General features: G+C 36.6%; 1 protein-coding gene and 1 non-coding gene across 16 annotated transcripts in view; one reads left to right on the forward strand and one right to left on the reverse strand.

The window, feature by feature from the left end:
* LOC129006808 (zinc finger protein 33A) overlaps positions 1–10,127 on the forward strand; it is a 50,306-nt gene that overhangs the window by 33,037 nt on the left and 7,142 nt on the right. The window lies entirely within an intron of this gene.
* On the reverse strand, positions 1,161–1,266 carry LOC129006975 (U6 spliceosomal RNA). Its single transcript, XR_008492161.1, has one exon. It is a non-coding gene; the product is annotated as a U6 spliceosomal RNA (small nuclear RNA).

Genomic DNA, 10,127 nt, shown 5'->3' on the forward strand with positions numbered 1-10,127 from the left:
AACAAATTATTTTTTAGAGATGGGGTCTCAGTATTATTGCCTAAGCTGATCTTGAAATCCTGGGCTTAAGTGATTCTCCTGCTTCAGCCTCCCAAAGCATTGGGATTACTGGCATGAGCCACCATGCCTGGCCTGTCTTATTGTTAAATACATTGCATTTTTATATGTTATAGGTCCAACAATACAGTTATAAACATTGACTTATACATATTTGCTTATTAAATTGCGTAGGAAAAGAAAGGAGAAAAAATGTGCCTTTTTTACTCTTCCATATCATTGCCTTTACCCACAATAATTGTGGATTTGAACTAGTGTTTTCGAATCACTTGTTTTCACCCTAAAGAACTTCTTTTCTTTCTTTTATGGTTAGTGTACTGGCAATGGATTCTCAAGTTTTTTTGGTTTCTATTTGTTTTTTAATTTGAGGATTTTTAATTTTCACCCTCTGTTTTGGAAATAGTTCTGCTATTTTAGGTGACAGGTTATTAAAAAAGCTGGAAACCATCATTCTCAGCAAACTATCGCAAGGACAAAAATCCAAACACAGCATGTTCTCACTCATAGGTGGAAATTGAACAATGAGAACACATGGATACAGGAAGGGGAACATCACACACTGGGGACTGTTGTGGGGTAGGGGGAGGGGGGAGGGATAGCATTAGGAGACTCACCTAATGCTAAATGAGGAGTTCATGGGTGCAGCACACCAACATGGCACATGTATACATATGTAACAAACCTGCACGTTGTGCACATATACCCTAAAACTTAAAGTATAATAATAATAAAATTAAAAAAAAAATAGCTGTGTGACCTCAGGTCAAATTCTGTAAGCCTTAGCTTCTTTATTTGACAACTGGGAACACAATATTTTCCCCACCTACCCCCAACAACTCCACCAGTATTGTGGTGAAGATCAAATAAATAATTTCCTGTATGAATAAAAGGTATTTCATTGCAAAAAAAAAAAAAATTTTTTCAGTACACTGAATATGTCATCATGCCTCCTTCTGGCCTCTGCTGTCTCTGATGAGAAGCCATATGTTAATCTTAGGACATTCCCTTCATGTGAGAAGTTGTATTTCTCTTGATGCTCTCAAGATTTTCTGTTCGTCAACAGATTCGCAAGTTTTTGGCCTCTTTTTTTTGTTTGTTTATTTTGTTTAATGCAACACTTCATGAACTTGTGTGTCATTCTTGTGCAGCTGCTGTGCTAATCTTCTTGGTATTGTTCCAGTTTTAGTATATGTGTTGCAAGATGAGCATAGCCATTCATTTGTTTGAATATTTTTTCTGCTACTTGATATTTCTCCACTCCTTCTGGTACTTCCGTTATGAATATATTGATGTAGTTAATGGTGTTCCTCATTTTTTTGAGGGTTTCTTCATTTTTCATCACTCTTATTTCTCTCTGTTCTTTAGATTATTTAATCTCTATTGATCCATCTTTAAGTTTACTGATTATTTTGCCAGCTACAACCTTTTTTTTTGAGATGGAGTTTCTCTCTTGCTGCCCAGGCTGGAGTGCAATGGCACTATCTCAGCTCACTACAACCTCCGCCTCCCGGGTTCAAGCAATTCTCTTGCCTCAGCCTCCAGGGTAGCTGGGATTACAGGTGCATGCACTACCACACTCAGCTAATTTTTTTTGTATTTTTAGTAGAGATGGGGTTTCACCATGTTGGTCAGGCTGGTCTTGAACTCCTGACCTTAGGTGATTCGCCTGCTTTGGCCTCCCAAAGTGCTGGGATTTCAGGCATGAGCCACCCTGCCTGGCCCAGTCTTTTGTTGAGTCATTCTATTGAGTTTTCCATTGCAGTTATAATTTTTGAATCTGGAATTTTCATTGTATTCTTTTCTGTCTTCTTATTGTTATTTTCTGTTTGATGAGGCATCATCATACCTCTCTTTTCTAAGTAGTGTTTCCTTATGAACATATTTATTTTTATTTTTTATTTTGATACAGTCTCGCTCTGTCACCCAGGCTGGAGTTCAGAGGCATGATCTCAGCTCACTGCAACCTCCACCTCCCAGGGTCAAGTCATTCTCTTGCCTCAGCCTCCAGAGTAGCTGGGATTACAAGTGCCTGCCACCACACCCAGCTCATTTTTGTGTTTTTAGTAGAGATGGGGTTTCACCATGTTGACCAGGTTGATCTTGAACTCCTGACCTCAGGTGACCCACCTGCCTCGATCTCCCAAAGTACTGGGATTACAGGCGTGAGCCATCGTGTCTGGCCCGAACATATTTATAATAGCTGCTTTGAGGTCAGCTAAGTCTGATAGCTGGGTCTTCTCAAGGGCAGTTGCTGTTGCCTGTCGTTTTTCCTGTATATAGGTGACAGTCTCCTGCTTCTTTGTATGTCTTGTAATTTTTTTGTTGAAGTACAGACATTTTAGAGAATACTTTGTGCTTCCTCTAGATACTGGTTCCTCTATTCTCTCTAGGGCTTGTTGTTTCTTATTTATTTAGGTGACTTGACTGTACTATTTGAGAGAAGCTTTTTCACTCCCATTGGGTTCTCACTGATGTTGCTTGTCAGAGGGCTCCGCCTTGGAATGCACACTATCTTTGGGATGGCAGTGGTGTTAACAGTGCTCTGTTTGAGTGTCTCTTTCTGTGATTGCTGTGTTAGCCTGTCTGCCTCTGTTGCTGTTACACTTTGGTGATAGCCGCTACTGATTGCTGATGCATTGCTCTATTGTTTTCAACACTGTCCTGGACCATATGTTGCCCTTAGTTTGCTCTTGTTAAATTTGGGTTCCTTCTAGAGGGTTGTCTTTGAGGCTTTGAGTTTGCTTTTTATGTTGCCATTCTGAAAGTCACCTCCTAGAAAACATAAATTGAAAAATCATTACTGTAGAAAATCTGTGTATGTATTTGTATGAGTGTTTCTGGTAGATAGGAACACATCTAATTGCCCTGGATGTCTCTTCTTAGCCATCTCTTTCCCTTGCTCTCTCCAGTAAACTTTCAGTTGGTCTGTGGTTTAGCTTGTTGCTGTCATAGAACTGCCACCCTCTTCTTAATTGGTTATCATTGAATTTCCATTCTTTTTGAGGGTGACCTTAGGCTTGCACTCACCCACACTCTGCTCTGAACAAAGTGAGTTTTCTGGAGGAGAGTTTTGGAACTCTCTGTCCTTACAGCTTGCCCTTGGTGAGAGTCCTGCTCCATTATTCAGGATCTAGAGGCTACAGCCGTGTTTTGCTTTTCTCTGGGTGGGTGATACTGTGCTTTATGATCAGGGATCTGGGTTGGGGCAATAGTCTCTGGTCTTCTTGGTTTCTTTTGGAATCTCTTCTCAATGACTAGGTGGGCATTGTACTCCACTATTCTCAGACTGCCATGACTGGGCTGGATATTTTCATTGGGGTGGTGGAGGAAGCTGGCTCAAGGCCTTTTGGCAGTTCTTTCCTAGAATTTGAAGCTGTAGGGGTTGAGGAGCGCTGGTGGCTTGCAGGAGATAGATGCACACAGAGAGAGGTCTGGAGATCTGTAAAGGGGCCTCCATGAATGTTCATCAAAGTACTAATCAGCTCATGTATATGAGGAAATGAGTGAAATAACTTTTGAAAAGAATCAGAGGGAACAGTACACAGTACTCACATAGGGCCTGGAAAAGGACTGATCCTGCCAGCCAGAGTGGAAAAACTCATAATTCAGAGTATTGGGTAGAGTGTTCAGAAAGGTATTTTCTCCGTGGTGAGGAGTAATGAGCCCCAAACTGAGCAGTGTTCCAGATTTGCTTAACAAATCATAAAAGCAAGACGTGAAAGTGTCACATTGTTTCCAGGTGACTTAAGTGCATCCTAGAAAAAAGCAAAAAATACTTATAGGAAGCCAAAAGGACTCAGCATCCAACTAAGTAAAACTCTCAGTCTTCTGTCCATTGAAATATTACCAGACTTACAGACATGTGGGAAAACATGAGCTTTCTCAAAGAGACTAACCAGGAAATTGAAATGGACTCAGAATTGCCATAGATATTAGAATTAACTGAGAAGTTCATTGAAAACAGTATTATAATTAGATTCCATATGTTCTAAAACTTAAGTAGAGACATGGAAGATTAAAAAAACAAACAAATCAAAATTCAGTATAACAGAAAAGATAGAAATCAGATTTCTAGAAATGAAAACTATAATGCTTGAGATGAGAAATACATGGCCAGCCATTGGTGTCTCACACCTGTAATCCCAGCACTTTGGGAGGCCAAGGCAAGGATCTCCTGAGCTCAGGAGTTTGAAACCAGCCTGGGCAACGTGGTGAAACCTTGTCTGTACCAAAAATGCAACAGCAAAAAAATTAGCTGGGTGTGGTGGTGCATGCCTGTGGTTCTAGCTACTTGGAAGGCTGAGGTGGGAGGATCACTTGAGCCTGGGAGGTGATGTTTCAGTGAGCCAAGATTGCACTGCAGCCTGGGTGACAGAGTGAGACCATCTACCCCAACAACAAAAAAAAAAGAATAACACATAGGGCAACAACTAATGGCAGTTAAAACATTGCAGAAGAAAAAGATTAGTGAACTTAACATAGTAATAGAAGCCATCCAAATGAAACAGAGAAAAAACATTTGAAAAATAAGCAAGCCCTTGGGCTGGGTGTGGTGGCTCATGCCTGTAATCCCAGCACTTTGGGAGGCCGAGGCCTGTGGATCATGAGGTCAAGACATCGAGACTATGTTGGCCAACATGGTGAAACCCCGTCTCTACTAAAAATACAAAATTAGCTGTGCGTGGTGGCAGGCGCCTGTAGTCCCAGCTACTCGGGAGGCTGAGGCAGGAGAATCATTGAACATGGGAGGTGGAGGTTGCAGTGAGCCGAGATTGCACCACTGCACTCCAGCCTGGCGATAGAGCAAGACTCTGTCTCAAAAAAAAAAAAAAAAAGCAAGCCCCTGTGAGCTTTGAGAGAACTTCAGGTAGTCTCTAACACACATGGAACTGGAGTCTGTAAAAGGAAAGTGGGAAAAGAACAGAAAACAACATTTTGAGATGATGAAAAAATTTCCAAATGTGACGGGAACTTACTGATCTAAGAAGCTCATCAAACCCTGAGCACAAGAGGCATGAAGGAAAACTACACCAAGCCACATGAGTCATAACCAGAATGCTCTAAATCAGTGTTAAAATGAAATCCTCAAAGCAGCCAGAGACAAAGGACATGTTTTGTTCAGGAACAAAGGTAAGGATGATAGCAGATTTCTCCTTAAATGAGGCAACAGAGGAAATAGTAGAACATTATTTTTAGTTTTAAAAGCAAAAAAACTCAACGTAGAGTTATATACTCAGTAAAAATAGCTATAAGAAACAGTGAAGAAATAAGGATGTTCCAGTTAAACAAAGCTGAAAGGTTTCCTCTCCAGCAGACCTGCACCACAAGAGGTGTTCTGATGTCTGATGGAAATCTGGCTCTTCCTAGGGGAATGAAGGACAGGAAATATTGACTACTTGGATATGTATACAAGATATTTTTCTTCATGTAAATCTCTAAAAAGGATATTGACTTTATACAAAAATCAAATGTATTATGGGGTTTATAACATATATTTAAAATATATGACAATCATAGCCTAAAAAGGCTGCGAAAAAGAAGTATATATACTATTGGAAGATCCATATATGTACTATTACCGAAAAGTACACTGCAAAACTTTTATAAACATTGATGATCACAGAAAATATAAATGGTCTAAAACACCCCATTTAAAGGCAGAGATTTCTGGATAAGATAAATAAAAATAAGATCCAGTTATGCTGCCTATAAAGGAAACATGTTAGATTCAAAGACAGATAAAAAGAATGGGAAAAGATATAGAATGGTAAAATTATTCACAAGGCTGCAGTGGTGTGACAGCCAGATGAAGTAGCTTTCAGAGCCAGGAATACCAGTGATAAAGATTTTTTTCATATTGATAGAGATCCATTCATCGAGAGGATTTAACAATCCTAAACTTCAGGTTAATAACGGATTTACAAAATATTTGAAGCAAAATCTGATAGACCTGGAAGGAGAAATAGATCCACAGTTATACTCAGAGGTTTTAGCATCCTTTTAATAATTGATAAAACAGGAAATGGAAAAGGAGCAAAGATATAATAGACTTAACCCTAAATAACTGAATTGACATTTATAAAATATCTTCTGCACCCTCCTCCCCAAGTAAAACAGTGGAATATACATTCTTTTCAAGGGCAGATGAATGAATATATTAACAAAGGTAAATCACATTCTTGATTATAAAGCAAATCTTAATAAATGTAAAAGGATTGAAGTCATATAGAGTATTTTCTCCCACCATAAGGGGTTTAAATTTAATTAAATTAAAAATCAATAACAGAAGTATCTATGAAATCCCTAATAGTTGGAAACTGAATATACTTCTACATAATGGATTCTTCAAAGAAAAGTTCAAAGGGGAAATTAGAAAGTATTTTGAACTTTGGGTTAATGAAAACAGAATTTATGGGAAATTTACATATAGGAAATTTAGATATAGCAAATATAAAATACCTATAATACTCATTGATTTCATTGTTTTCCATTTTGATCCTTACTCCTTTTTTCTACTTTTGGGTTTAATTTGCTTTTTTCTAGCTTTTTAAGGTGGAAGCACCCGAGGTCATTGATTTGAGATCTTTCTTAGGTAACACAAATACACATTGTGTGTGTTTGTATTATGTGCATATATATCTACCATATGTAAATACATGTATGAAGTTTCTCATATATGGGATATAATGTATTATGTGTAATGTATATTAATGTGTAAATTTCACATATAGGGAATTTCATATGTATATGTATTTATGTATATGTATATATCTAATATACACATGTATGAAGTTTAACTTATGTTGGGTAAGAAGAAAGGTCTAAATCAATGGTCTTAGCTACTTCCACTTTGAGAATGTAGAAAAGAAGACAAATCCATATAGTAGTAGAAGAAAGGAAATAAAAAAAACAAAATGGAGACCAATATAATCTGTAGAACCAGAAAAACAGTTGAGAACATCAGTGAAACCAAAAGTCGTTTCATTGAGAAGATCGATAAAATGAATAAACTTCTAGGTGGAACAGATTATCAATATCAAAAATAAGAATGATGAATCACTGAAGATTCTATAGATATCATGAAGGAAGTGAGGAAATACTATACCTGTAAGTTATCAATTTGACGATTTTGATGAAATGAACAGTTTCCTTCAAATAAACAGCTACTACCGCTTACTTCAAAACAAATAGATAACCTTTCCACAAAGAAAACCCCAGGTCCCCAGATGCTTCAGTAATGAATTCCAGCAAACAATTAATAGTACCACTTCTATACAGACTTTTCCAGAAAATTCAAGAAGAGGGAATACTTCCTAAATCATTCTTTGAGTCCAGCATTGCCCTAATAACAAAACCAGACAAAGACATTGCAAGGAAAGAAAGCTGTAGACCAGTGTCCTTCATGAACATAAATTCAAAAACTCTAGGGATTGGAAACCAGTGGTGTATAACATGGTTATTAATACAGCATGACCAAGTGTGGTTAATCCCTGGCAGGCTTTTTCAACATTTGAAAAGCAGTCAGTGTAATTCCCTGTGTCTAGGCCAACTTCATGGCTAGGTGACCTGTGCAGTCACATGTTGCTGCACTCTTCTAAGAAGGGATCCTGTACTTGGCTTAATGCCCGGTTGTTGCCATCTTGAAGTTCTTCACAGTTTTATCTTTGAACTTGTGATTTGTATGTGAAGTCTGATGGACACTGGACTATGTGTGCAAGTAGACAGGATACTTGAGAGGCAGTGCCCTACTAAGCTGTTGGTCTGTGTAGTATGGCCTCGGAGTGTCCTGGAATTGTGTGTGGGTAGCCAGGGCCATGACCTTTGTCTGCACTGGTTGCAGCAGCAGTAAACTCACAAACAGTTGCACCCGAGAGAGGACCCACAGTGTGAGGCTGGCTTGCTTGTCTCTCCCCTGAGCCTGTCCCTCTGACATTCTTAGGAAATACTAATTTTCTGGGCTGAATACTGGGGCAGTAACTTCCAGCTTTCAGACAGTCATCATTGTCAGTAAAGTATTAGAAAATAGAAGCATACTTGTGGACATTGTGTTAATGCACACTAGGCAGTTCCTAGAATTCTTTGGAGTGTAGATTCTCTGATCTTAAGAACTGCTGCAACATTGCAAAGCAAATATCCACAGGCTTAGAAATAGGAATGCCATTTGATGGGAGAGAACATGATTTTTATATAAAATTTTGGATGAATCAAGTATTAACAAAGAAGTCAGTTTTAAAAATAGTATTTTTTTGCATTTGAAAATACAGCAATACACTGCATAAACAGGTGTTTCCAATTATATATGCAAATCATGAAGCCATTTTTGGTTTCTTGTACAAGATGTAGCAAATGTCAGAGGAAACATTAAAATGCCATTGTATAAATTTACATGTAAAATTGAATTCTGCTTTGTACAAAACTAATATTTGCGAGTAATTAATTTCAGAGAACTGCTACTCCAGTCTTTATATATACTGAAACTTGTATTTTTTTAACTTTTATTGTGCAATAATGTATCAGAAATCAGAAATTTAACCCATATTGTCACAACGTATAAAGAACCAACAGGTTCCTACTGATTGCGTCAGCTGAAAAATCAACCTTCTCAAAATTAAAAATTAGCAAAAATTACTTACCTTGCATTTGCCAAGAATACATGTTACTTTCAATTACATATTGAAAATAAAGTTGCTAAAAATATAAATTTTGATGACTTAAATGAATTTGCAAAAAGAGGGCCAGAAAATCTTATGATCAATCAAGATATCATATTAACAAACTATTAGTAATTATTGTATCATTTAAAGTTATTACAACAAAACTTTTTTGTGATTTGTAAATTTGTTATTATATACTATGATTAATACCTATTACATTTTACAAGTAATAAAATATATTAAAAGAAAAAAGCATAATTTATTTTACTTTTACTATACTTCTTTTTGTACATTCTGAGTAACTGACCTCACATTTTTATTTTGCACTGGCCCCATCAATTATGTAGTCATCTCTGCCCTGTATTTAAAAAAAAAAAAATAGAAAAAAAGTCAAACCCATATGACCATTTCAATATATGCAGAGAAGGCATTTGACAAAATTTAGCATCCATTTCTGATTAAAACTCTCAAATGAAGAATAGAAGATAACTTTCTTTAATCTGATAAAAGTCATCTATAGAAAATGTACAATTGACATTGTATATAATTGTGAAAAACGGAATGATTTCTTTCCAATATCAGGAACATGACAAGGATGTCCAACCATACTTGACAGTGTAATATATACTACCTAGTATAACCAGGGAAGAAAAAGAAAGGAGACTAGAATGGAAAAGAAGTAGAAATGTCTTTAGTCACAAAAGATATGATTATCTATGTAGGAAATCTAATGGAGTCTCCCAAGAAAAAGAATGGGAAAAAGAATGACTATAATTATTAAGTGTAGCTAGGTGGCAGGAGAAAAATATGTAAAAATGAATTTTACTTCTATATATTAGCAATGATCAATTGGAACTTGAAATTTTTAAAAGTTCCATTTTCAATAGTATCAAAAATATTTTTTTTGCAGCTATGTCTGGCAAAAGATGTGAAAGACCACACTAGAAACAATAATCCACAGAGAGAAATTGAAGACCTAAACAAGTGGAACTCCCTGCTTATGTCAGAAAGCTGAATGTTGCTAACATTTTTTGTCATTAACATGACTTATAGATTCAAAATAATATAATTCCATGTAGTAATTAGCAGGATTTCTTGTAGTAATTGAGTACGTAATTCTAAACTTTATGTGGAAATACACAGGAACTAGAATAACTAAAACTTTGAAAAATAAAAGCTGAGTTGTATGGATAGGATTACCTGATTTCAAGACTCAAAGTAAAAGTTTGCTGAGACTTGGTCTTTTTGTCCAGAGTACTTTTTCTTCAATTTTAACATCTAGTAGTTTTATTAAGATATGTTTTGGAGAAAACTGTTGCTGAACATTTTTCCCAGGTTCATGATGGTTCCTTTGAATATGTGGATCAGGTCTTTTATTTTTGGACAGTTTTCTTAGATTATACTTTTTAATATTAG

The sequence above is a fragment of the Pongo pygmaeus genome, chromosome 8, assembly GCF_028885625.2.
Source record: "Pongo pygmaeus isolate AG05252 chromosome 8, NHGRI_mPonPyg2-v2.0_pri, whole genome shotgun sequence".
Lineage (NCBI taxonomy): Eukaryota > Metazoa > Chordata > Mammalia > Primates > Hominidae > Pongo > Pongo pygmaeus.